Source organism: Stylophora pistillata, chromosome 2 (genome assembly GCF_964205215.1).
Source record: "Stylophora pistillata chromosome 2, jaStyPist1.2, whole genome shotgun sequence".
Taxonomy (NCBI): domain Eukaryota; kingdom Metazoa; phylum Cnidaria; class Anthozoa; order Scleractinia; family Pocilloporidae; genus Stylophora; species Stylophora pistillata.
In genome coordinates this window covers 19,667,350-19,692,770 of record NC_142520.1, presented here as the reverse complement: position 1 = coordinate 19,692,770, position 25,421 = coordinate 19,667,350, and the positions used below count along the sequence as shown (strand labels likewise).

Sequence of the window (25,421 nt, the reverse complement as noted above, 5' to 3'; positions counted from 1 at the left end):
TTCAATAAAACACCGTTTAGACCTTACTTTTGAGTCTGATGTCAGGAAAGTGTCGAGTCTCGCTTGAGCTTTATCTGCAGTGTTATTAAATCAAATGGAGCCGGACTTTTGATTTTTGTGAAAGTTTTAAGCAATCTAGAATTTTTATTATTATTATAAACAATGGAATTGTTACAGATGGGCTGTTGGACGAGCTTAATTGAAAAGTTTGGAACAATAATGTAGATTTTGTATAGTTTAATTTTTTGCCACTTCGGTACACTGCTTTTCAGTGCTCTGTTTAACAATTGGTTCATGCTTTAGCGTGCACTATCGAGTTATGGAGCACGCGGGAAGTTTGGAGAGCACGAAAGAAGCGTAAGAGTTGCCCGAGGCGATAGCCGAGGGCAATTCTAGCTTCTTGAGTGCTCTCCAAACTTCCCACGTGCTCTATAACTCGATAGTGCACAGCTGAAAGCAAGAACCAATTGTTTTAGAACATAGCCGGTGGAATTGTGCATCAAATCCGACGCGAAAAACGGTAAACAATAACAGTTGAAGTAAATCGTGACAGTGCTGATGCCGAGTCTCCTTTTGTTTTGTTTTTCTCTTTTTCTGCCTCATTTAAGAACTCTAGCCCAAGGGAAAAGGTCAAAACATTGTCTTTGTTTTCGGACTAGTAGGCCGAGTTTCTGTTTGTATCCATTATTGTCGCGAAATATTATTATTTTTCCCCGCGCTAACAATGGCCGCTCGCGCGAACAAAAAAATTTCTGGCGAAGTCGGATTTGCGGACGCTATCAGCGTGCACTATCGGGATTTTGAGCACGCTTACGTATAATGAATTTGATTCCGCGACTCTGCCAGCTATGTTCTAAATGTATTTAATCTAGCTTCCTCCGGCACAACAACAGCGTGAAATAACCAAAAAATGCTTGCTTCGAGAAAGGGTACCCCGACAGCGAATTATTAACCTTTTCAATTCATCAATTCAAACTCAACACTGCTCATATAACTCTCCCTAAAGATGAAGTCTGACGCCACTGAGGAGGGTTTTAGCATTGACCCATTCACAAAATCTCTTATATTTGGGTGAACAACTACTGAACTGTAAATTTCGTTATTTTAGGCAACATTATAACTATAGATTTGCTGTGTGTTATGAAGGATTCTAACTTATTTGGCCAGACCTGAAAGATGAAGCTTTTCCTATAAATTCACCAGGATTTTTAACATCAATTACAAGGAGAAAGGGCACTTACAATTTCTTTTGTATCTCCCTATAAATCAAGAGAGAACGAAATTACATCACCTAAATAGTTATAACTCGAAGATGTGTGTAGGATCTGCTGACTGATAATTTTTTCACGCAAAATACTCTTATTTTGTCATGGTGACCATTATCTGTGTGTTGAAATCCTTGACGCCTATGAAATTTAAAACGTTAAGTCTAACAACTCAAACCACTTTTTATATAACACAAGAGAAATCGGGTTTGTAATTTACCCCAAGGTAATTATAACATACTGGTAAAATGTAATACAGGTGGGTATGTGGATTGATTCACTGAACAAAGTTATAAGCAGCCGAAACCACCTAAAAACCGTAGTGTATCCATAAAGACATCGAGATTGTGCTCATCAATTCTGTGGAGAAAGGACCCTCAAAGTTCTATTTTACCATAGTTTATTATCAACAGTGGATGAGATCATTAAGGTCATGAAAATCTAATTGTCATTTATAATTATCTGTAGAAGATCTGAACCATTCCCTCTCATAGAATATACTTATTTTGTGCAACTAACATTTACTTTTGTGTTGAGAAATTGAAATAAAGGAAGGATTACTCTAAAATGTTAAGTCAAAACTAATCGAACACTTTTATAAAAACACGCAAGAAACTGAACCCAAATAAATAAATTGCGCTACGTGGTTTCTTTGTAATTCATCCCGAGGTAATTATAACATACTGTTAAAATTTAATGCGAACGAGTGTGTTCTTATAAATTGGTTTTTTGAAATAAGATAGGAAACAAGGTATATACAAGACATAAAAAATCCAGGTCAGATATTTTGAAAATTTAGTATGTAGACATTACAACAAAAGACTCATATTCTGCTGCATTTCTATAGGTGTTGATGCTTGGACAATCTATGTTGATGGTATGACTAGTCTAGTCATTACGTTGACGAACGAGACCTTGACCTGTTAAATAGTAGCAAAAATACTGGCAATATTTGTTCTTTCTCTGTTCAAACGTTGATTCTTCTCATCGTATATTTTCAATTTTCAGAGCCATGTTGAATAATTGACGTAATTAACGCATTGAAACATACATAGGCGAGCATAAATAGTGCAATAAGTCTGTATGATTTTATGCTTAGCTGGTTGTGGAACAAACAAAAGTAAATCTTAAAATATGAATTTTACCGAGTCATTTGCCTTTATTTCGTTAACTTCAGGAGTATATTTCACAAAAATCGAACTACCTAACTGTTTAAAATAATAAACCGCCTCCCGGTTAGCTCAAATGGTTAGAGCGTTGGACTGTTGTGCGGGAGGTAGAGGTCGATGGTTCGAGCCCCGGCCGGACCAACACTCAAGGTATTAAAATAACTGAGGAGAATGCGCTGCCTTTCTATAATATCAAGGAATGGATAGACATTCTAGTCTTCTCGGATAAGGACGAATAAACTGTAGGTCCCGTCTCCTGCATCTATTAATTAGTTAATCTGGTTAGGCAGGGGACGATAAAGAACCCACTCACGAGATTACTTTGCTGTGGCCTGGCCTGTTTACTGGGAATTGGGGGGAGGGTGCATCTTCAAATAAGTTTCCTTCGAATGTTTGTAAACTGCTGATGCAGGATACGAAACAAGGTGTATACAAGATATAGAAAGCTCTAGTTCAGATATTTTGAAAATTTAATTACATTGAGTACGGCGAAAAGTTCTAACTGGTAATACTTGTTCTAGCTCTGCTCTAATGTTGAGTCTTCGCAATAAACTTTCTTATAATATATATTCAAGTGTTAGAAATTTTCGAGTTTGCCTCACTGGTCGTGACTTTAGATACCGAATTTTTATCAATTTAAATAAGCGATCCTCATTACTTGTCAGAGTAAGGTATATCATGGCAAATTTCGGAATTAAAAATTATCGACTACCTAACTGCCAAGGGTACTTCGTTCTTTTCACATTTTTTTTTCCAAGAGAAAGCGTTTGAAGGAAATTGTACATCATTCTTCAGAGCCGTAGGTGTCTCAGTTGTCTGTTATTTTCGTTCATCTCAAGCAAATAAAGTTTTCGGTGAGATCGTGAAAATAAGCTCTAATTTTGATTTCGTTCTTGTTTCCCGGCAATTGCAGGCTAAAACTTTTATTCAAGGATTAAAGAACGTTTTCCTAACATAAAAATAGGCTCTCAGTCGTCGCTGTAGTCACTGAGATTTAATATTTAAATATTCAATTATCTCAACGCTCTAATCATCCATTAGAAGCGTTAATGAATAATTTTACCTGGGTTATACCTTAGATCTTCACAACACTTTTGACATAAGACTGAGAAATTGGTTAGTTTATGTCCATTATATCATTCTGTTGATCCCACAAATGCTTTTTCTTTATTGATTTCTTTTTAGCGTGAATAAACCTAAAGTTGTTTGAAGACTGTGCTAGCTGATTCAGAAAAAAGTTAATAATTCATGGGCTTTACACAACTCCTTTTTAAAATAAGTAAACAGATATGTAAAGAGAGGTCAAGGCATCTGGACTCTAAAAGCGCTTGCAGAATGTCTGAATTTCTAAAGTCCTATTATTTTACCAGGGGCATCTTAAATCATCATGAAAATATTTACCTTAACTCATAGCATCGTTGCTCTTTCTCCCAAGTTTTTCTTTCTTTTTTTTTTTTTTTAATCGTCGAATCTTATTCGAAATTTTTCTCACAGAAAAGAATGAGCTAGGAGCAATGAAGATGCACTTCTTCATTGTAATTGCACTGTGGTATGTGCATGAAGTTTTTGCTCAACAGTGCAAGAGAGATGGACATGCCATTTTCGGTATGATGCTTCAAAGACAAACCTTCAGGACGATGAAATCATCGATTGCAGTCGAGTGTCATCAGGCATGTAACAATGATTTTCGATGTCACAGCTTCAACTACGTCATTTCTGAGGAGCTATGTGAACTAAACAACCGAACTAAGGAGGCCAGACCAGAGAGTTTTGTGCCAAATTCCGAGAGATATTATGTAAAGAGTAATAAGAAAAGAGGTGAGTGTATACGGAAAACGTCCTTTGCACAGGCGCCCATTGAGGCAAATCGAAACTGATAAAAGTATGTCCTGTCCTCAGTTCCTCTTGGGTCCATTCCTGAACTTCCAGCAGAAACATGTAAAGAGATAAAAGCCAGCGAAGACGGAAGAGCGAGTAGTGGTAATTACTGGCTTGATTCCATTATAAAGGGAAAAGCAGTTCTTGTTGCTTGTGATATGGAAACAGAGGGTAAGAAAACTAAATTATTAGTATTTGTTGGCATTAGTGTAACAGAACGTGGTGAGGCGTCAACATTTTGGTAAGGTACATCCATATCAAGTTATAACACTGTACAGCGTTCGGTCCCTTTCAATGAGATCACTATTCGTGGGGCAAGTATCATTTATAATTTTGAATTTTTCGTTTTCCTTTGAATTTACTTATCTCTTGACGAAATAATCATTTTCTCTTTTGCTTATTTATTTTATTGACCTGTTTATTTATCTATTGATTCATTCGTTTATGTATTTACAGAAGGTTTTTGATATTTCATCGTAGGATATGACAAGTATCATAGAATAGCTTTTATGCACGATGATATCATTTATTGAAAAATAACGGTCCAAGCATACTTTGCATTAAAATATTCAGGAAGTTTAACCTCACCTCATTGGTTTCATGTGGGTGACCTTTGATTTCAGTGGTTTGGAAATACTTCCGTATTAAAACTCGTAGTTATACGTGTAAACCGTAAAAGCGAGGTTTTGGGTAAGAGTGAGTATTCTGACGTAAACATTCTGAGGGTCCATTGCCAATTAATTTCTTATTTTCACACTATATCTGATTTTTTGTTATTAGATGCTGATGAATGCCAGGCCTCGTTACCTGTCTGTGATACGAACGCTATTTGCCAGAATACCCCTGATTCGTATATCTGTGTGTGTAAACCTGGAATTGCAGATGGGAAAACTTGCACTGGTAAGAGGATTTACAGTTTGCTACTCCTTGGAAGTTTTGAATGAGTTTAAATGTGAACGACAGACCTGCACAACTTAAGCCGAAAGGGTGTACAAGTTCATCCTACTCCGTAGAGCGACATAATAAACGTCACACAAAATAGCACGTAAGAATGTAAAAATGCTCAAGGCAATTAAGGATACAGCAGACATTCGCCGATGTCCTTCGCGAAAAAAAAATTAAACTAAATTTAAGCAAATTTAAAACAAAAATTAATAATAATAAAAGCTGACGTTTCGAGCGTTAGCCCTTCGTCGGAGCAAATAGAGGAATTGTGGGTTGTGTGTGCTTTTAAAGGCAGAAAAAGGAGCTACTTGACTGGTGGGAGCATGGCAACGAGAAAAACACGAATAAATTAGTGGAATGAAAAGCGTTCGGTGATACCTGTGCGATTTAGACTGGCGGTTTGAGAGATGAGCCTTTGTTCAACAATTGTCCGGCTTTCCTTGCTACCTAAGTGTAAGGAAATGCCGCAGATTGCCATGTGTTGCTTAGAATGGTTACTAGGTAAATTAAAATGTCTAGCGACTGGTTTCGATGTGTCCTTGTCATTCCTCTCCACGTCGCGAAGGTGTTCTCGGAATCGGTCACCTAGTCTTCTGCCTGTTTTGCCGATGTAAATCTTTTTTGCAATAAGTGCAAGTTATGCAATAGATTACATTGGCGGAGGTGCACGTGAGACCAATTCGAAACTTTTAAATCATTTGAACCAAATTAAGGCCCAAAAACTTGAGCAACTAATCGGTCCCCAGATCGCTAACTACTCATCACTAGAAAACCTCAAAACTGTAGTTACCATTCCAGAAAACCTCTCACTTTCCGATTCACCCTCCTTGCATCATTAGACTTTTTTATCAAAAGATGTCGCCAGGATACCAGTCGCTAGGCATTTTAATTTACCCAGTAACCATCCTAAGCCACACATGGCAATCTGCGGTCTTTCCTTACACTTAGGTAGCACGGAAAGCCGGAAAACTCTTGAACAAAGGCTCATCTTTCAAACCGGCAGTCTAAATCCCACAGGTATCAACGAACGCTTTTCATTCCGTTAATTCCTTCGTGTTTTTCTCGTTTCCATGTTCCCACCAATCAAGTAGCTCCTTTTTCTGCCTTTAAAAACGCACACAACCCACAATTCCTCTACTCGCTGCGACCAAGGGCTAACGCTCGAAACGTCAGCTTTTATAATCGCAACGGTGGCCAATTTACCATTTCAACTTTGTTGATATATCCAAATTATTTCGTTGCCCCCACCGACGCAGCCCCAAACAGTTTCTTTAGAAACTATCAGCCTTTATGATGATGATGATGAACTTTATTCATGTTTCAATTATAAAATAGCAGTAATAAAACCACTAAGTAAGGACACAAGATAATTTAAATCAAATAATAAATAACTAAGTATTAATATACGATTAAATAATTTCTGGTCAGCAGAATTAGGCTAGCCGACCTTAAGACGTGGGGGGGGGGGGGAGAGGAATAATCTGAGCCTAACTAAGATATAACTAAGAATCATGCTCTGCGAACCAAGCAGCCCACACAGCCACCATCGTTTATTAACATTTCTAAGTCCATTCCTCTAACTGCCCTCTTAAAACCCACTAGTGAATTCAACATCCTAATACAGGAAGGTAGCTTAGCCCATTGCACAGGTCCTAAATACCTTAGGGAATGCCTGCCATAATTAATAGAGTTAAATCTTGGGATAGTAAATCCTTTAACTCTTAAGTTATACACTGTGTGATTTGCTGAAAATAAATCTTGTATATAGCTTGGTGCTAGCTTAAATTTAATTTATACATGATGGTCGCTGTATCTTGCAATCTACGGTTCACTAGGGTGCTCCGACGAAGGGCTAACGCTCGAAACGTCAGCTTTTGTAATCGTTACGGTGGCCAATTTACCATTTCAACTTTTTTGATATATCCAACTTATTTCGTTACTCCCACCGACGCAGCCCCAAACAGTTTATTTCGAAACTATAAGCCTTTACTGCTTGTTTGTTTGTTTGTTTTTGGGGAGGGCTACGAACCTCTTCGTACTTAGGCCGTAAATCCGAGCGAAAAAAATCAAGGTCCGTTACTGATAGTATGGACCTCGAATTCGGTCAGTAAGAGGTATCTATAATTCAAGAAAAACTGTTGTAGCGCCTAAAGTAGTAATTACAAGGGAACCGCATACAAAAGTCATAGCGTACCTAGAATCTGTCAAAGATGTGATTATTAGTCCAGTGACTGTTTTAAAAGTTTATCTTAAAAAGGTGAACGTTATGAATTTGCATTTCTTCCAGCTGTACCATCTTGCGAAGCGTTAGGAGTAGAAGATGCAAACGTTGTACCTAACGCCCAAATCACTGCGAGTTCCTATTATCTCAGCTGTTATCCACATATAGGACGTCTCAATGGAGAAAAGGGTTGGTGTCAGAGGACTTCTAGAATCACTGATGACTATTTACAAGTTGATATGGGGGTAGGGCGTACAGTCTGCGGGGTCGCCACACAAGGGTAAGCAAACGGATCGTAATAAAAAGTTACCAGCTCTCCTTCTCTACTGATGGTGCTAGTTGGACTGTATATAAAGAGCTAAACGTCGAAAAGGTATGAATGGAGGCGATATTTTTCAGCATACTGTATATTTACCCCTACTTCATATATATTCTCGCCATAAGCTTTTTCTTTGAGCTTCACGGCTACGGAAGGATTTACCAGTTAGCAATAATAAAAACTTAATTAAAAATTATAACCTATGGAATTAAGAGTAATCTCTATTATTTCCAAAATGATGTGGTTTTTTTTCACATTTTGCAGTGGTTACAAATCTTGTCCTCTTCTCTATCGACTAGGGGAAAAGACTAAGGGAAAGAAGCTTAATACAGATCTAGAAAACAAATAATATTGCTCGAGAATCCCTTTGAAGTAGCTTTACTGAAGATTCATTTTTCCTAACAATTAAGTGTCTTGTTTTGTTTTTTCTTGGCTGACCTTCGACGCGAATTCAGACTTGAATATCATTGTAAAACATACACTGAATAACCCAGTCCAAGCAAGATACGTTCGATTTTACCCGGTCACCTCTTCGATTTTCCCTTGCATGAGGGTCGAAGTGTTCGTGCAGTAGATAAGAAACTCAGCCGCAGTTCAATATATCTGCTTGAAATCTCCTTAGTCTTGTGGAAAGGAAGGGTACAAGTGTTGGTGAATGCCATAGGTAGGCTTCACTGTGGGAATATTTAAACATTTTCGATTGTTTCCTGCGAATATGGACCGGAAGTGAATGTGTGCGTGAGATGTAAGTATAGTGTATTTTATAGTTACATTTACGGTTGGATTACAAGCGTGTATTAATATTATGTAAACGTTTGAATGTGCTTGTCATCTCAAATAACAGATTGTATAGTTGGACTTAAATTTCTGCACCAAAACTAGGGATTCGTTATTTATCTTGCGTGAAAATGTTTTCCCATGACGTTATAAAAAAAAGGGATCGAAAAAAATAGCCGAAAATATGAAGTCTTCGCATTCGATATAATTTTCGGTTTATAGGAATTAGAACCGGTTGGAAAAAAAATCTAGAGGTTTAGACCAATGATGGTTCTATTTGTATTATGTTGTGTTCTATTTCTTTTTCCATCTTTCCTTACAATATACGGTATTCTACCAAACTTATCCTATATTTATCTTATACCTATCATGTGCTCTTGAAAATAAATGCATTTTGACTCGCTTTAGTAGTTGATATTAATATGTTACTGGGGAGGTTAAGAAAACCACGACGGAAACGGCAACGAGAAAGTCACTAAACAAAAGGTTTAACGAGTAGAACAATATCTGTGCACGTGTGTGACAAATTATTATGAAATTCTTTGCGCCCTCTGCAACTTGAAAAACAAGATGAAATGACCAAACTTTGCGTTGTTTGGAGAACGTGAACAAGACGGCTAATTCTTTAAATTTCTATATCTAATCTAACGCTATGTTTCATATTCAGTTTCGAGATAGATTTGACAGTGAGAAAAAAATATCTTGAGAGTATCGCGAGAAACAAATTAAATAACTTGTGAGTATCGCGAGATTCGTAAGTAAAATATAAGTTAATTTTTTTTTACCGACATTTTCCACGGCGTCGCAGTCATCGTTTCTTAAATTCTCAAATGTCTCGAAGGCGGCTGGTAGTATAGCGAGGACAAGGGAAGGAACACGTAACCTTGTTTATAGTATTGACAATCACTTTTGAAATGATTTGGACACAGAGCTAACAACTCTTACAAACCTCTTTTTTTGTGAAACATCCAACTAACTCCCCACTCAAAGTTCAATTATCTGCAAGCCGGCGCCCTGTGAGTTTTGTTATAATCAACATTGAAAGGAGGAAGGAGGATCTGAACTGAATAGTGTTCTAAGGAACATGACGAGTATTGTAATTTGAAGAGAAACATAGCTACATAATGGTGTTTTCTTCAATTCAAATCTATCAAAATATTGCTCGCTATCGTAAACATAAATTGCAAGAATACCTGGCGCTCCAACTTGAAGGAGCTCGTTATGTCATTTTAAGCGTTGGAGACAATCAAGATCTTTTTAATAGAATAAGAAAGAGAATACTGGGATACATAAAACCCAGAGGACAAAGTTCTTTGAGAGGCACGAAACACTGATCTAGGATTAAAAGTTACACCTCCTATTGTTCTCCCTTGTTTTAAAAGGGTATAGTCTGCAAACGCTTACAGAGGTTATGAAATGTTACCTGTGCTAGGTCCGTGGGTAATGATCTCGAACCAAATATTTTCCCCGTCTGGCCCTCTCACTCAGTCAATAAGTGTATAGAAACTTGTAATAATTCGTCCGAACCATAATGATGCGGACATGATGAAGAAAACGTAAATGATATTTTAATCATGCGGCAGGTTATGTCCACATTTATACCAATAATGCAAAGGTAAGGGGGTTCTTTTCAAATCAGAACGGGGAGTTTGAAAAGTACAGATCATGTAAATTCGTTTTGAAGAATATAAAGTGGAAATATTTCACGTTTTGTACCCCTGACAAATGACTGAATGACTAATGACACTGAAATACGTTTGTGATGGTTTTAAATGAAAGTGTCCTGTATTTCTCACTCTGAAATCCAGATCAGATGATTGAGTACTCAAACTATATCCTACTAATGGTATTCTTTAAAATGGAGAAATAGAAAACACCTGCAAGCACCTTTCAAATGGGAGATTGCACCAAACCACAAGGCGACGATAATAAAGGCATTTCTGAAAAAAACAGGTTGAGTACGCAAAACATGAAACAGGTCGAATACGCAAAAAGAAAAAAACAGAAAAAAAAAAAACAACAACAACAACAACAACGAGGACCTTAGGAAAACTGTGATAGGGACAGCAAAACAAACGATTCTATGAGAAAACAATACCAAACCACGTGCGTTTCAAAGCTGTCTACATTTCTTAGCCGTCCTCTGCAAAATAAGAACGTGAAACCTCCACAATCCTCGTGGTCTGAAAACAGAAACCCTATGGTGAGTTTCTTTCTGGGGCTTAACGCTGTTTACATAAATTATGTCGAAGTTGATGTGTGACGCCAGTTTTAATCGACTTCATCCCCGGCGTTGTCATTCTCGGTAGGAAGTGTTCATCTTGCAATTATTTATTCGTCACTGCCTGACGAAAATTCCCCACCCACCACCTATAGCAATCGTTTGGAGCTCATATTGACTATCTATTAACTTTTATTTCTTCCTCACTTTTGATGTGTTCCCTAAAAATTAATTCAGCTTTGAACAATTCTGTCTGAAATTTAGAAACTCAAGGGACGGCAATGTACCTACAACGTGACCTTTCTTAATACCATGGCCTGATGGTTGCTTTAATCGCCCTAATTGATGGCCACAGCGACGCCAAAGATTTCAGTTGGATATCATATCACAGACGGCCCAAGCTCTCTTTGAGAACCACACAAGGAACACAATTTGCATATCGATTTATAAGGATTTGTATGGGATTTTCTACAAGATAGCCATAGAGATAGTTAAAAGTGAAAATATTAAATAAAAATGGCTTACCCTATTCCATACGTGTGTTGCTTGCTCCTGGTGTCGTTATTTTACCGATTTCACTTGATTTAAGCGGGTTTTTTTTAATCCTGGTTTTCTCTTCTTAAAGAGAAGACAAGGCCGAACACCTCTGTCCAGACATCCTCCCGAACGAAGTAAAAAATCCCGAGCTAAAATGTACCCACGGCCACAAATCCACCGCAGAATTCAAGGGCAAAGGTTGACCTTTCATTTCGATTCTCTAGCCACACAATCTCAGCCCTGCGATCGACGCCAGGCGGCTCTTCGTGTCCTCAGTGAAACGTTAAAACGTTTGTAGACATCCGAGTCCTTTTTAAACACGACACAACGACCCTTGAAATCGGCTTGGTAACCTCGTCCTGTTGGCAAACCAAGACTCGCGGGGGTACAAGATCTCAACTTATCAACAAAACTCTTGTAAAACCCGGGGTCCCCTCAGGTTTAGTACCCCGCAGATTTGGTTTTAGTTTTTCCAAATGCTTTCGGCTCAGTTTTTTTTATGTATCGATGATTTGAAAAAAAAGCAGATAAGTATCTGCAAAATTAGTCAGCCAAAATACTTAAAGGTTTTCGGAATAGTCGTTACCTGTAATATATCGCGTTTCTTATTGCGTATTTCTCTAAATAAAGGTACGCAAAGACAGAGAGCCCCTCTCGTCGGTAATAAAAATCTCCGACAGCATATTTGGCCTCTAAGCTGCAATATTTCTCACATACAGTAACGCCTTAAAGAATGGCATATACAAAAAACCTATGAGATCTGTTTTCGGCCTCCTTCAGCCACTCTAACTATCTACATTGTACTTGTATCATACCGATGATTCAAACCGATTAGTTCGTCTAAGATGAGCTCATAACACTAAACAATAACTTGGCAGTTTTAAAAAAAATTTTCATGAGGCGGCTCGACGTTGGCACTTTTTCATCGCTATCGTTAGTATTTGCACAAGAAGGTCAAAATCGCAAAAAGTCGCGCAGTTTCTTAGGCGGTCATTTTAGTGTTCCGTTAGCGTAAATGAACTGTAAATGTACGAACTAGACATCATTTCCTATCTGTGACATTTCCATCAAAAGATAACGCAGGCAATTTGATTTAGTATGCTTTAGCCTTAGCGACGCGGGTAGAGAGCCTGCCTGGAGCACAGTATTGGAAAACTATTGTGAATTGTTTTAATAATTGATTATGTGGATGTAATTTTTAAGGGCAATACAGAATAAACATTACTTATTTACCCAAGCTACATTGTGCAAGAGAGAGACTTCAGTATCTTTGAGAGCAGTATCGTATGTCTTGAGGTAAGTTGATGGAATAATGACTCGTAGATGTGTTAGATATAATTAACCGGGTGATTGGGAAGCTTCTCAGGACCACACTCATTACCTTTCTGTGTTTTCTTAGAGGCACTTTCATCTCGTCAAGTGCTACACGCAAGTTAAAAAAAAAGGTCTTACTTTGAAATCGAAAACTTAACTGTTCCGCTATGTTTTTAATTTCATGACATACTAAACCTCTAAGGCGCCTCTTCGAATTTGGTAGACCTTTATGTAATCGTTTGGGTTGAAAGTCCATCGTTAGGAGTCGCTAGTGTCACGGTTTCTTGGTTTATATCAGATAAAATCGTTTGAAGAACAAGAAAGAAGAATCAGTTAGAGTCCAAAATTGGTAGAAATGCAAAATGACCTTGACACTGCAGAAACTCTGATGTTATGTTTTGGTTATTCATTGCGCAAAAAGAAATTTCCAGTGCATTGGTTCCTAGGAGACGTGAGCATAACGCCATAGATAATTCTCGAAGAAGACAAAACATTCCATACAACTAAAATATTCATTATGTGTATTCCTGAAAACCTCATTTAACTTTAGTGTTCTATGCCTTATTTTTTTCCTCCGGTGGAAGCTGAAGATAACTGTTAACATTAAAGTACTTCTCTACTTTGTCAGACTCGTGGCCGTTTTTTTCTCATTAACCTTGCTTTGCTTTGAAACCAAAACTAAGGAATTCTTTTCATACTATACCTCTTTTCCTTTTGTCCAATTCATATCAAAATTTTACACATTACATTTTAAGGTTGACCTCAGCTTTGGAATAGTTACTACTTTATTTCACACCAAAATGAAGTAATTCTGTTGGCAAAAGAGCTGTTTCTTCTTTGTCGAGATTGTGACAAAATTTACACAATGCAATAAAAGGTTGACTTCAAGCTTTTGAATACTTTATTTTGAAACCAAAACTAAGTAATCTTGTATAGCCAAAGAGTTCTTGTAGAACTGTGGTTGTGCGATTCACAAGAGGTTAGCATACAAAGCAGATCTATAATTAAAAAAATTAGCAAACCAATTTTTAAAGTTTCTGATCAGGAGTACATTTTCTCTCTGAAATTGTCTTGTCACTAAAATTCATGCAAATTGAAGGATTCCTAACTACAATAAAACTCACAGCTGTGGCAAACGACATTAGTTTCGTGCTGTTAATTGTTTTTAGGAAACTTCAACTTCAAATAACTCCGAGCAAGTCTCCTGTAGAAACTTTGCATTCAGGCTTCGAGTTAAGAATTTATGGAAATCGTGAGCACAATTTTTTTCAGAATATCATCGATTTTGAATCATTAAGGCATAGCAAAGTGAAAATTGCCTTATGTTTGTTTTGAGTGAAGAAGTTTGTGCAGTAAATCATACGCCCACGGCTCGTGTTCTCTCATGTTCTCAACAAATCCCGTTTGGCCCATAACGCTGGTCAATCGATTAAAAGTGCGGTCTATTGCTGAAAGATACCTCAGTTATGATTGAAGTTGTACTTCGATCGTGAAATGTTATTTTTAGAACCTTGATGCTTGCCGTGTTTGTAAATCTAGTTAGACTTCTTACAGGAGATCTGATAAACTCGCTAGGAAACAAATCCAACGGTAAACAAAGTTTTTATTCCGATCATTTTATTTTTGTGATAAGACTCTTCTCCGAGAAAGTAGAATAGACACCAAATGATTACAAAGGATGTTAGAGTTCTAAAAAAAAAACCGCTGCCTCGGTAGGGGGGTATTACAAGATAATTTAGGCGTTGTATCGACTGAGTTTGTTAAGTAAATTAAATCGTGTAGAGTGTCTGAAGTTGACGATTTGGGCCCTAGAGTCAGAGCAACACGACGAGTTAACGACGGCTCTGTTGAGAGGCTAGCGCTTAAGACGTCAACCATAGATACTGTGGCCAATTTACAATATCAACTTTGATAAAACCAAATCATCGTCAATATCATAGTATGTTCTCGGACAACATACCACAACGCGGAGTTATCATGTTTTATCTTTTTTACATGGTTATGAATTATTTGAAATAAAATTCATGGCGATAATATATTGCAAAAAGCATACATCTGATTGAATTTCAACTAAGATTTCTTCACCAAACTACAAACGTATCTCCGCGCGGTTAAAATAGATCTCAAGGACGGACGCAAACTTCACCTTTACTCAAAGCAAAAACAAAAAAAAAATGTTTTTCAAAATACATTGCTTATTTGTTTTAAGAACTTCATTATGTCGCGCCACACTGCACCCTAGGCATGTTAATTGCCAGGGTATCGAGACCAAAGTCTTGAAAATCAGAGACCAATACTAATTGCCGAGCAGACTCCTGGTTTGAATGGTTCAAATAATCTGATTGCTTGAGAAGATAACAGCCGTCAAAAACGTCAAACCATTACAGTTCACAATCTGCAAAAGTTCACAAGTGAAATAGTTTGGTAGGTCGAATTCGACACTTTTCCTTGAATTCTTTTTTTTTTTTTTTTTTTTGTCTTACTGCCGAGCATGAAAGTGAAATGCTCCAAGAAACCGGCCGAATTGTGGCCCATTGAAATAAGATTTTTTTTTTCTCGCATGATAATTAGTAAACAAACTGCTCAAGGTGTTTGTCTCATGAAATCTGCAAATGCTTAGACGTTCTAGTCTTTCCGGAAAAGGGCCATAAGTTCTAGGCCCGGTCTCCTACATTTACTTTGTACAACTGGTTAGCTGACGACGTGGAAGAACACACGCACTTGCCACAATAAGTAGAGAACATAGCTCTCGTTGTCGTAGTCTGGCCTTGTTTTCAAAAACCCCTAATTCTGGAGCACCGGTAAAATGCTCAATACAGTCTGGCCATGATCCCCAGAAAAGTGTTATAAATCGGACTAGAACAATATTCTGATGAAGAACACGCTTTATAAATGCATTGTTTCTATGTACTATTAATATTATTAGTTTGTAATCAAACGTTCTATTGTCAAATTTTTCTCTTCATCCAACTTTTTTTCGACCTAACTTTTTCTACAAATCAACTTTCTCTCTTTTCATTTTGTTTGATGTTTTAGTTTCCAGGTGACACATACGAAGATGCAGGTATTCGCAGAGTTGCAAACTTTCTTCCTGATTTTTTGGCTGGGCAATCAATTTTCTAGAGTAGCATCTCAGCGTGTAGTAGTGATGACTCTGTTTTTGGCTATATGCTATGTGGAAATATCTTCAAAACTCTACAAACCGCATTCCCGTTTGAGTGTTCCCAGGCCTGTAAGGGTGACGTCAGATGTCAAAGCTTTAATTACGTCATCTCAAAAGACACGTGCGAGTTAAATGACCGTACGAAGGAAGCCAGACCTGAAGACTTTGCGCCGAATTCTGAACGATATTATTATAAAAAATCAGAAAACAGAGGTAACTTTATACTTTTAGGAGTTACACAAACAGCATTGCTGTTCACTGTATTTGCGGACTCAGATTCCCCTCGCTTCTCTGTGAGGGCAGCCTTGAAGAAAAGTTTGATCCTTTAAACCAAAAATCTAGTGACAGAACATTTTTCTTGTCCTATGTTGTTTCTGTTCGTCCACCATTGTTTTGTGTTGTCCTAAGTCAACTGCAACTGGCTAAATTGTAATGACAGTCAATGACTTACCCACATTTATTCAGAAAAGAAAAACAGTGTGACTTATGTAGGCTATAGGATTCCTCTCGTAAAAAAGTAACGAGAGTTATACAAAAGTAATAGCTGAGATAGAATAAATATATGAAAATCATATATTTTGAACTGCGGTATTTGATACGTATGATGGACGATCCTCGCAGTAGATAGCGCTATTTGAGCAATAGCGAAATTCAGACCTGAGGTCAGTGGTTCGAGTCCCGTACAGGCCTGATTTTTTTCAGGTCTGAATTTCGCTATTGCTCAAATAGCGCTATCTACTGCGAGGATCGTCCATCATACGTATCAAATACCGCAGTTCAAAATATATGATTTTCATATATTTATTCTATCTCATTTGTCACTTTCACGGGTTCATTACGAATCAACTTAACGGCCTGCTCTCAGTTGGCTTGTTAGCTCAATTGGTTAGAGCGCTGCACTAGTATCGCAGAGGTCAGTGGTTCGAGTCCCGTACAGGCCTGATTTTTTTCAGGTCTGAATTTCGCTATTGCTCAAATAGCGCTATCTACTGCGAGGATCGTCCATCATACGTATCAAATACCGCAGTTCAAAATATATGATTTTCATATATTTATTCTATCTCATTTATCACTTTCACGGGTTCATTACGAATCAACTTAACGGCCTGCTCTCAGTTGGCTTGTTAGCTCAATTGGTTAGAGCGCTGCACTAGTATCGCAGAGGTCAGTGGTTCGAGTCCCGTACAGGCCTGATTTTTTTCAGGTCTGAATTTCGCTATTGCTCAAATAGCGCTATCTACTGCGAGGATCGTCCATCATACGTATCAAATACCGCAGTTCAAAATATATGATTTTCATATATTTATTCTATCTCATTTATCACTTTCACGGGTTCACTACGAATCAACTTAACGGCCTGCTCTCAGTTGGCTTGTTAGCTCAATTGGTTAGAGCGCTGCACTAGTATCGCAGAGGTCAGTGGTTCGAGTCCCGTACAGGCCTGATTTTTTTTTTTTTTCAGGTCTGAATTTCGCTATTGCTCAAATAGCGCTATCTACTGCGAGGATCGTCCATCATACGTAAAAGTAATAGCCTACGACAATAACACGTTTGGACATACAATCACAATCCTTGAACTTCACATGATGCAAATTGAAGTTTATCATATGAGGGTCTCCATTTGGTAAACCATTAGCCGTAAAACGACAAAAAAAAAAGCCATAAAGTGTAAAAATTGTAAAATTCTAACTTTCAGTATAACCATTACTATTAGACGTAAAATGGTAAAAATTTTAACCATCAGCAGTAAGAGCCATCATCCCATTTGGATCGTTTTATATGGATCGAAAGATAGAGAAATATTTTCCAGCCAACGACCCTGGACATCCAACTAAAGAAAAAATACGCAGTAACACCCATGAATGTCAAAGAAGTGTCTTTAACTCAATAATAATCTGTACACAGCTGCTCTTGGTTCTATTCCTGAACTACCTGCTAAAAACTGCAAAGAAATCAAGTTGAGTGAGGGAGAGCAAGCAGTTAGAGGGAAATACTGGTATTATAATCCATGGACGGAAACAGCTAAACTTGCTTATTGTGACATGAAAACAGAAGGTAACTAATCGTCTTTAGACAACCTACAATGGCATAACTAAAGTTTATTTTCTTCGACTTCTCCTTTTGAAAAAAACAAAATATCTCTTCAGAAAGCACTACTCTGTTTCCCTAACTCCTGTGATGCCGGTAAATCCATTTGTAGGGAATCGGATAGCAGTTGCAATTTTGTTTACTTACTTGCACAAGTCCTCGTCGTCTCGGCACGCTTGTAGATACCAGCTTTCAAAATGATGATAGGACAAGCCTTCCTCATTTCTGTTTGTTTGTTTTATTGTTTGTTGGTTTGTTTGTTTGTTTTTGCTTTGAAAACTTACTTCTTTTTAGATGTTGACGAGTGCAAGTACGACTTATACTATTGTGAGGCCAACATCTACTGCAGCAATACAGTGGGTTCCTATATTTGCACAAGTGACCGTAAGTGTCCTTTAATTAGCAGTAGACTTTCCAGCATAAACTTTAAGGGAAATGGTCCACCGCTTTGCTAATTTCTCTGGTCTAGATCATATATTTTACAACAGAAAAAATTATCTCTGGATCTTCTCACCAATTTTTTTTAAGCTTTCGCTTATTTTCTTAGTTAGTCCTACACAAGTTAACAGTAAAATCTCGCTAGTTCATATAACAAAGATAGCAGAAGGAGGAAATTGATGCTTTAATACAGAGTGTTTAAAATTTTACATTCCTCCCATCTAAGATCAAAATAAGACTTCTATGGACCGGTTCAAACATAGTTTAGCCTTTGTTTAACAAAGCCGCGCCTAACAGTCTGCAATTTAGCTAGCTGCACCTTCTATTAGAACATCTATTCCTAAGAACAGCGTCAGGAGGGCCGAAAGTTAACAGTGGAAGGCCATCTATCACATCAAATCAATCCTCTTGTAGAGAAGGCCTAAGGCCCACTGACTGCGTAAAGCAGTGGTTTGGCTTGGACCTTGTGTAAATAACCGGCTCTAAAAGATTCTGCTAATCGAATATGTACAGCTTATTTGAATGTTAATGCGAAAAAAGACAGCGAAAAGAGACTTTTGTCCACCCCCAGTTCATACTTTGCATAAAGGTGGGTTGCTAAGTAGATTTAGTGCAGTCGGATCATAACGTGGTTTTATACCAACAGGTGGCCTCGCATCGTCGAGCATTCTAGGAAACTCGCCAAGATACTACATTGGCACTCTTTCGTCTTACCTGGACCCAGTCCTGACAGACTCTTCCTCGAGTAAATTCATCAGATGTTATCACGCCAAGACAGATGGCTGGGCTTCATCAGCCTTTCATTTAAAATGTGATAAGAAGGGACGCACTGTTTCCATTATTCAAGTCGGTGATTACACATTTGGTGGATACACCGACGTGTCCTAGCAAAGTATGAATTTCTGTTTTGTTTTGTTTTTCTTTTAACTGGGGTTTTGGCAATAATATTAGAATTTATAAGAAATATCTCAGGTAGGACTGCCGGCATAGTCAAGTCGTGTCAGATATTTACGAGATCAGGAATGTTGGTTGGTAACTAAACTCGCTGGATCTTTTGTCAGCATTTTTTTATGGCGAAGAGGTTTTAAAAATGCGATGAAAGCAAGTGCATAAGAGCTCATTAAGTTTTGAAACATTTTCAAAGGCCGCAGCACTCTTTTGTAGACACTTTAACCTAACAAAGAGCTAACGCTCGAAACGTAGGGTTTTCAAACTCTTCAAGTCAAAGTGGCAAATTTACAATATCAACTATGCTGATAAAATCAAATTATCCTATTCTGTGTTTTCACGTGACGTCATAAGCCTAGTTAAAAATACTGTTCGCCATATTGGTGGACAGAAAGCTCATTTGCATATGGCAAGTTACAAACGTGCGTTTGTATTTATTCACAAGTAATGAGATCTCAAGCGATTTTAAGAGCGATAGCGACCCTAAAATTGAGCAAAACAACGAAATATCTAAAGAAAAATCAAAAATAATCTTATCCGAGTATGCAGAGTTTAGATGGTTAGATAAAAGCAAGATATTTACAATCTCGACTGTTGGAGTAGACCCGGCGGATTTACAAGATGAGAGGCTAGACTCACCATGTCTCCCTCCGATCGAAGCTTCCGATCTTGTGTCTTATCTCGTATTGGAGACTAGCTTTTATACATTAAAGTAGTTCAAGGCTTTCAAAAGTTCAGAGAGCTATAACCAAATGGTTTCAGGAATTATTACATGCGTACAGGGATACGATATCGCCAAGATGTTTGTCGTGCTCGGAAAGGTACGACATTCACAACGAATGAATGAGTCGCCTTTGTTGATATGGATTATTGCAAACATGGAAGGAACGATTGCTTTAGCTCATTTTTTAGGTTGTAAAGCTGAACTTTCCGAATGTTGCATTTGCTCGCATGTAGGGAGTGTTTTATTTTATATTGAGGCATGGAATCGCATTCATGGCAAGTTGTCGCGCACTCAGGTCAAATGTACTTGGTTGATCCCGAATGATGTTGATGAGGTCACATACGCTTCTATTGAGGACATAAACTTTAAGTCAGCAAGTAAACGAAAACAATAATTGGATGATAGAATCGATGGTGCTTCTGTAAACAATGTTTCAAGTGAGTCAAAGTCACCGTTTTACGAACGTTACTCCTACCGAAAGGGAAGTGAACGCATTTTTCGATAAAATAAACAAGACCGCGAAAAAACCTGTGATACTGTCATTGAAACCCCCATATGCCAATCAATCTATACTGAAAAGTAGAAACGCTGCAGCTATACCAGATCTATATAACATTGACTATCTAAAGCTCAGCTACCCAGAGCTACTAGTTAAGTGCTGATTCAAGGAGCGCCATTTCATGTCGTCTTTTACCTCGCGCCTTAGATAGTTCGCGTCGTGCTGCTTGCAGTTCGCTCTCTTGTTTGTTTATGGATCGTTTGTTGTGTCCTAAATTCAATGCAGGCACCCAGTCGATGTTAAACTTGTCCCACGCAGCTGCTGCTTTTCCTGTTACAAAGTGACGGCTACAAACTCCACCATTAAATAGAATTTCTTTTGTCAACCAATCAAGGTTAATGGCGGCAAGCCATTTCCGTCTTCTCTAGATTGAAAGCTCTTCTGCCGTCTCTCCTTCGTTTTTTAAAAGAAATTCCTTTATCTCTAATACTCCTGGAGTGGCAATTGACCATTAAACAGAGAACCAAAGTAATATAAATCAGATATAAACGATAGAGTTTGCTCGGATGCGTTTGTATTATGCTCACAGCTACGTGTAGGTTGTCTACCAATATGGCGGATAGCAACGGTTGCTAAGAAAATGGTCACGTGAGTGAAAACATAGAATAATATCCCCCATCGACGCAGCACTACAGTCTCGTCAGAAACCTACCCCTTTTAGAAAAGAAATACAGCATAAATTCTTAGTGTAAAATCCAAAGAGCTGTACAACATTCATAGCGATTTAGTCTCGAAGCGATTATACCCCGTAGACATTCTTCTGATCAATCTCTCTGGATGCAGGTTCTTGTGGGTACACATCCGCGGCTAAAGCCTTTATTTTCTCTCTCTACAACGTGCATGGTTATAAACCTGTTAAGTTGGCTCAGTACCGATATCAAGGATATGCAATCTACCGCTGTAGTAGTTTTGGAACAACGTTTGGGTCTATCAAGGACGACATGACATCTACCTACCAAATAACCCTGGAAACCTTCAAAATTCATTCACCACATGTGGGTCTACTTACACTGTCCCTACTGGTTACACGGCGTTCACCAAGTACGTATTCTTTTCAGGGAGTACATTATTTACCCCGACCGATCTGGAAGTATTTTACGAGACAACATCTTAGTTGCAGGATTATTTAAAAGATGCTATTGAGATTAGAAAATTCTCAAACAAAAAGAAGGAGTGTTGATGAAACCTTGTAAAGACCTTCATAGACCTTATGTAAATGGAACTGTTGTTACAATGATTTCCGGCCTAAACCTTGAAGACCTCTCTCGCCACTATTCTACGTGCATATCAACGAGAGATGTGGTGGTATATTTACTCACAATATCTTTGATTCACACGTCTCATTAATAAAATTACTGAACCCGAACTGAATAGTAGAATTAACGGCGCATTTTATGTCGATGTGAAACGTTTGTATGTCTAATGACCCCTTTTAAATTACTTTTGGCAAACGTTAACAGTGACATTCAATTATTTGAGAATTTGCTTTAATTCGTGTGTTGTACTGATCAGATGATACATATCTAGTTTACTTCTGACTTGTCCATATTCATATTTGTGCCAATCCGATTCTCGATTATCCGGGCTATCAAGCCCAGTCTTCACGAATCCGGATATCGGAGGCTTAATTGTCACACAAAATAGCTTTCGTTTGTTTGGATAGTCTTAATGTTTCTAGTGATTTACACGTGCACAATCATGCGTCGACGTTAAGTAACTAGATGTTGTTACCCTGCGAACAGAACCTTTTCTTCTTTTCCTTACTTTTAACCCTACAAGGAAAAAGGCTCTGCCGACATCCTGTTGCTGCTTTAAAGTGCCGAGAGCCCAAAACTCCGGGCTGCTCAAGCCGGTTTTGCATCTAGTCAAACCGGTTTTGGTGCGTACGCCTTTGTTTTTCATGTAAACAGATGACCAAATCTGCGCCCACAAACGCAAGGAGGCGTGGAAAAGGATCAGTTTCTAGGCAACCACCGCGCATGTTCAAACAAGCAACAACAGAATGTCGGTAGAGCCTTTTTCCCTTTTCGATTCGAGAACGGGTTAAAAAGGCTCTACTCGCAGTGTAAAATGTTGTACTCTTTTACAATAATTTAACTGGTTTTCAAAACTGTTACAATGAATCGTGTTAGTGCTCGAAATACAAGACTTACTCCTGTAAAAAGCACCCAAGTTTTAGCAAATCACTGGTGAAATGCGGAAATTAGAACAAATGTATTCTATAGATCATTGACGCGATCATTTTATGCAGTGAAAGTCACTTTTGATGATTCCGTATTTACTGCAAAAACACTTCAACCCTTCTACAAGGGAATGTCGAAAAGGTGACAGGATAAAATCGAATGTATCTTGCTTGGACTGGGTTATTCAGAGTGTGCTGTACAATGCTATTCAATTCTGATCGAGTTCCTTTGGAAGATCTTCAAATCTAAAATATCCAGACATTATATGTCACATTATAATAGCTTGCACAAAATTTTCTAAGAGTTTTCTTCCTAGCATTTCTTAGCGCGGTAGATTTTTGTATCATCCTAACTAAGTATCATTTCTTCTCTTCAAGAGGGTTAGTCATACACTACTCCAATCACCCTCCCCTCCCTCTCTACAGCGAATCCCTTAAATTGCACCCCATGATGCCACAAACAGAGTGAGCGGATCAATTGATATGATCAATAATATTATATCTTAATTCGTTCACAGGATAAAAATACCTTTCCTATGTTACAAATTAAAACATGTAGCGTACAAAGTATAAAAGATGCAGGAGCCCCACCCCCCTCCCTTCAACTCTAATGCTAAATTATATTGAAAGACTAGTAATCTATTTACATAAGTACTCATAGAGCGGCAGTATTGTTCTTAGGCAGTTACAGAGGATTTCTCTATAGGGTTATGATCCGTAGAATCGATTCTAGGTAGCTAATTGCGGAGATTTGATTCTAGATAGGTAATTGCGGGGTCTCTCTCTGTCTTCTGTTACGAACATTTTGATATATTGAGTTTGATATATTGTTTCCAATTTGAGATATTCGAAAAATGGCGTCTCTTTGGTGGAGAGGATGATCTCTTTTGATAAATCTAACCTCACATTTTTTTTTCAGACTGTGTGCAAATGTAAAACCTACTATCATATCAGCCAGTTAGTACTTGTGCTATGACTGGTCAATTTAGCGGACCTGGGGTCCGTTTCTCCAAAGTCACGGTTACTTCACGGACCCGCAAAGCTGTTCTGTTTTCATTCATGATGGGGATTTCGAAAGGTTTGAGGATATTGCAATAAAATTATCAACTAAAGAAACAAAATGAATTGATTTGGATGCTAGAATCTGCTTTTCTATCCTTTATAGTTTGATATTAAAACATGGCTTCGGGCCCGTTTAGTTACCGGGACTTTCAAGAAACAGAATCCGGATTTCCCTGTACGGCCTGCTAAATTAAATAGTTTATTTGGATTGATATCCTCCCGCTCTATCTGAATCCAGGTAACAAATAAGTATCATACTAACATCATTTTATCGGTCGTTTTTGTAAGTTACGAAACCTCGTATTTTCCAGACCGATTTCAGGCCAAAGCGCGACGGATTATTGCGATATTTTTTACATCTCTGGGTTCGAATTAAGAGGCAAGATTTAAATTCAAACAGACTTTTAAATGAAGCGGGTCGTACAAAATTAACGAAATGCGACCCGCTAAACTTGCTGATCATGGTGCGCCTGATAACTAAGACATATGGTATTGGGTGTCTTTGGCATGAATTGACTATTACATTTTTCGCCCAAAATTGTGATAGAATTATCAAGTATTTTTAATAATCCTAAGTAATACCAACGAACTTTTTTTCGCGCTGGGGACCAGTAGCCTTAACCAGAGGGATCAAGGATTTAAAGTGAAAGAAATACAGTGTTAGGCATCTGCCTTGAATTTAGCAATGCTGCAATGGTTAAGAAAATCAGTTACAGAGATTGGAAGGACTTAGACAGGTATTTAAAACATAAGCAAAGTAAGACACGTGCTCAGATTGGTCAATTCAGAAGTCACCATTTGCCAATGGGTGTACGTGATAAGACAACGTGACGTGAGCAAATGCAAAAACTAGTTTTGGCGCGCTTCTTCTTTCTGGTCACTTAAGATTTTTTAAATAAAAGGGAACCATTTTGCTACAATGTATCAATGTTATGTTTTAAAACAAATGGTAAACACCACAGCGTACACTATTGAGTTATGGATGCACTTAGGTAGTTTGCTAAGTACTCAAGACGCTAACCTCCCGCATGCATTTATAACTCCATAGTGTATGCTGCGGTGTTTACCGTTTGTTAGTTGGAAGGAACTATTTAACCTCTCTATTTTTTTGGAGAAAAATTATCAATCGTTAGTCTGCAGTGAAATATTGCGTATCTAGGATAAAAATATCACTTAGCTGCCGTGACATATTTTCTCAACTGAGATAACGAGCAAATATCGCCGATAACTCGTAAGTTTTGCGATAATCGTCGATTATTGATATTGCACAATACCGCAGCTACGGTCGTTTTTATAAATCAAGTGATTATTGATTAGAAGTCTTTACTATGAGAAGACTCATCTGTTAAGATTAATAATAATATTAAAAAATTATCGGTAAATTGTGGTGTTAGCATCATAACTGACCACCACTCAGCCATAAAACCGTTGACTGGTGACTGCATAGAATGACATGTGCGCAGAGCTTTTAGTGTATTTGTAACTCGTTTGCAGGGGGTAGAATGTAACGGACATGGACATGAGACAATCGTTTTTATTACTAAAATGTGTAAAAACTTTTTGCACCTGGTGGTAATAGCTTTTAGTGTTAAAACACTAAAAGCTATTTGC

General features: G+C 37.9%; 1 protein-coding gene and 2 pseudogenes across 2 annotated transcripts in view; all 3 read left to right on the top strand.

Annotated features, from left to right (window-relative positions):
- LOC111347678 (uncharacterized) overlaps window positions 1-25,421 on the top strand; it is a 724,620-nt gene that overhangs the window by 571,221 nt on the left and 127,978 nt on the right. The gene's annotated exons all lie outside the window — the stretch shown is intronic.
- LOC148737630 (uncharacterized) lies at window positions 3,632-8,977 on the top strand (annotated as a pseudogene). Its single transcript, XR_015996187.1, has 5 exons — window positions 3,632-4,252; window positions 4,334-4,483; window positions 5,093-5,212; window positions 7,545-7,853; window positions 8,236-8,977. The product of XR_015996187.1 is annotated as an uncharacterized LOC148737630 (transcript).
- LOC111319448 (uncharacterized) lies at window positions 15,653-21,680 on the top strand (annotated as a pseudogene).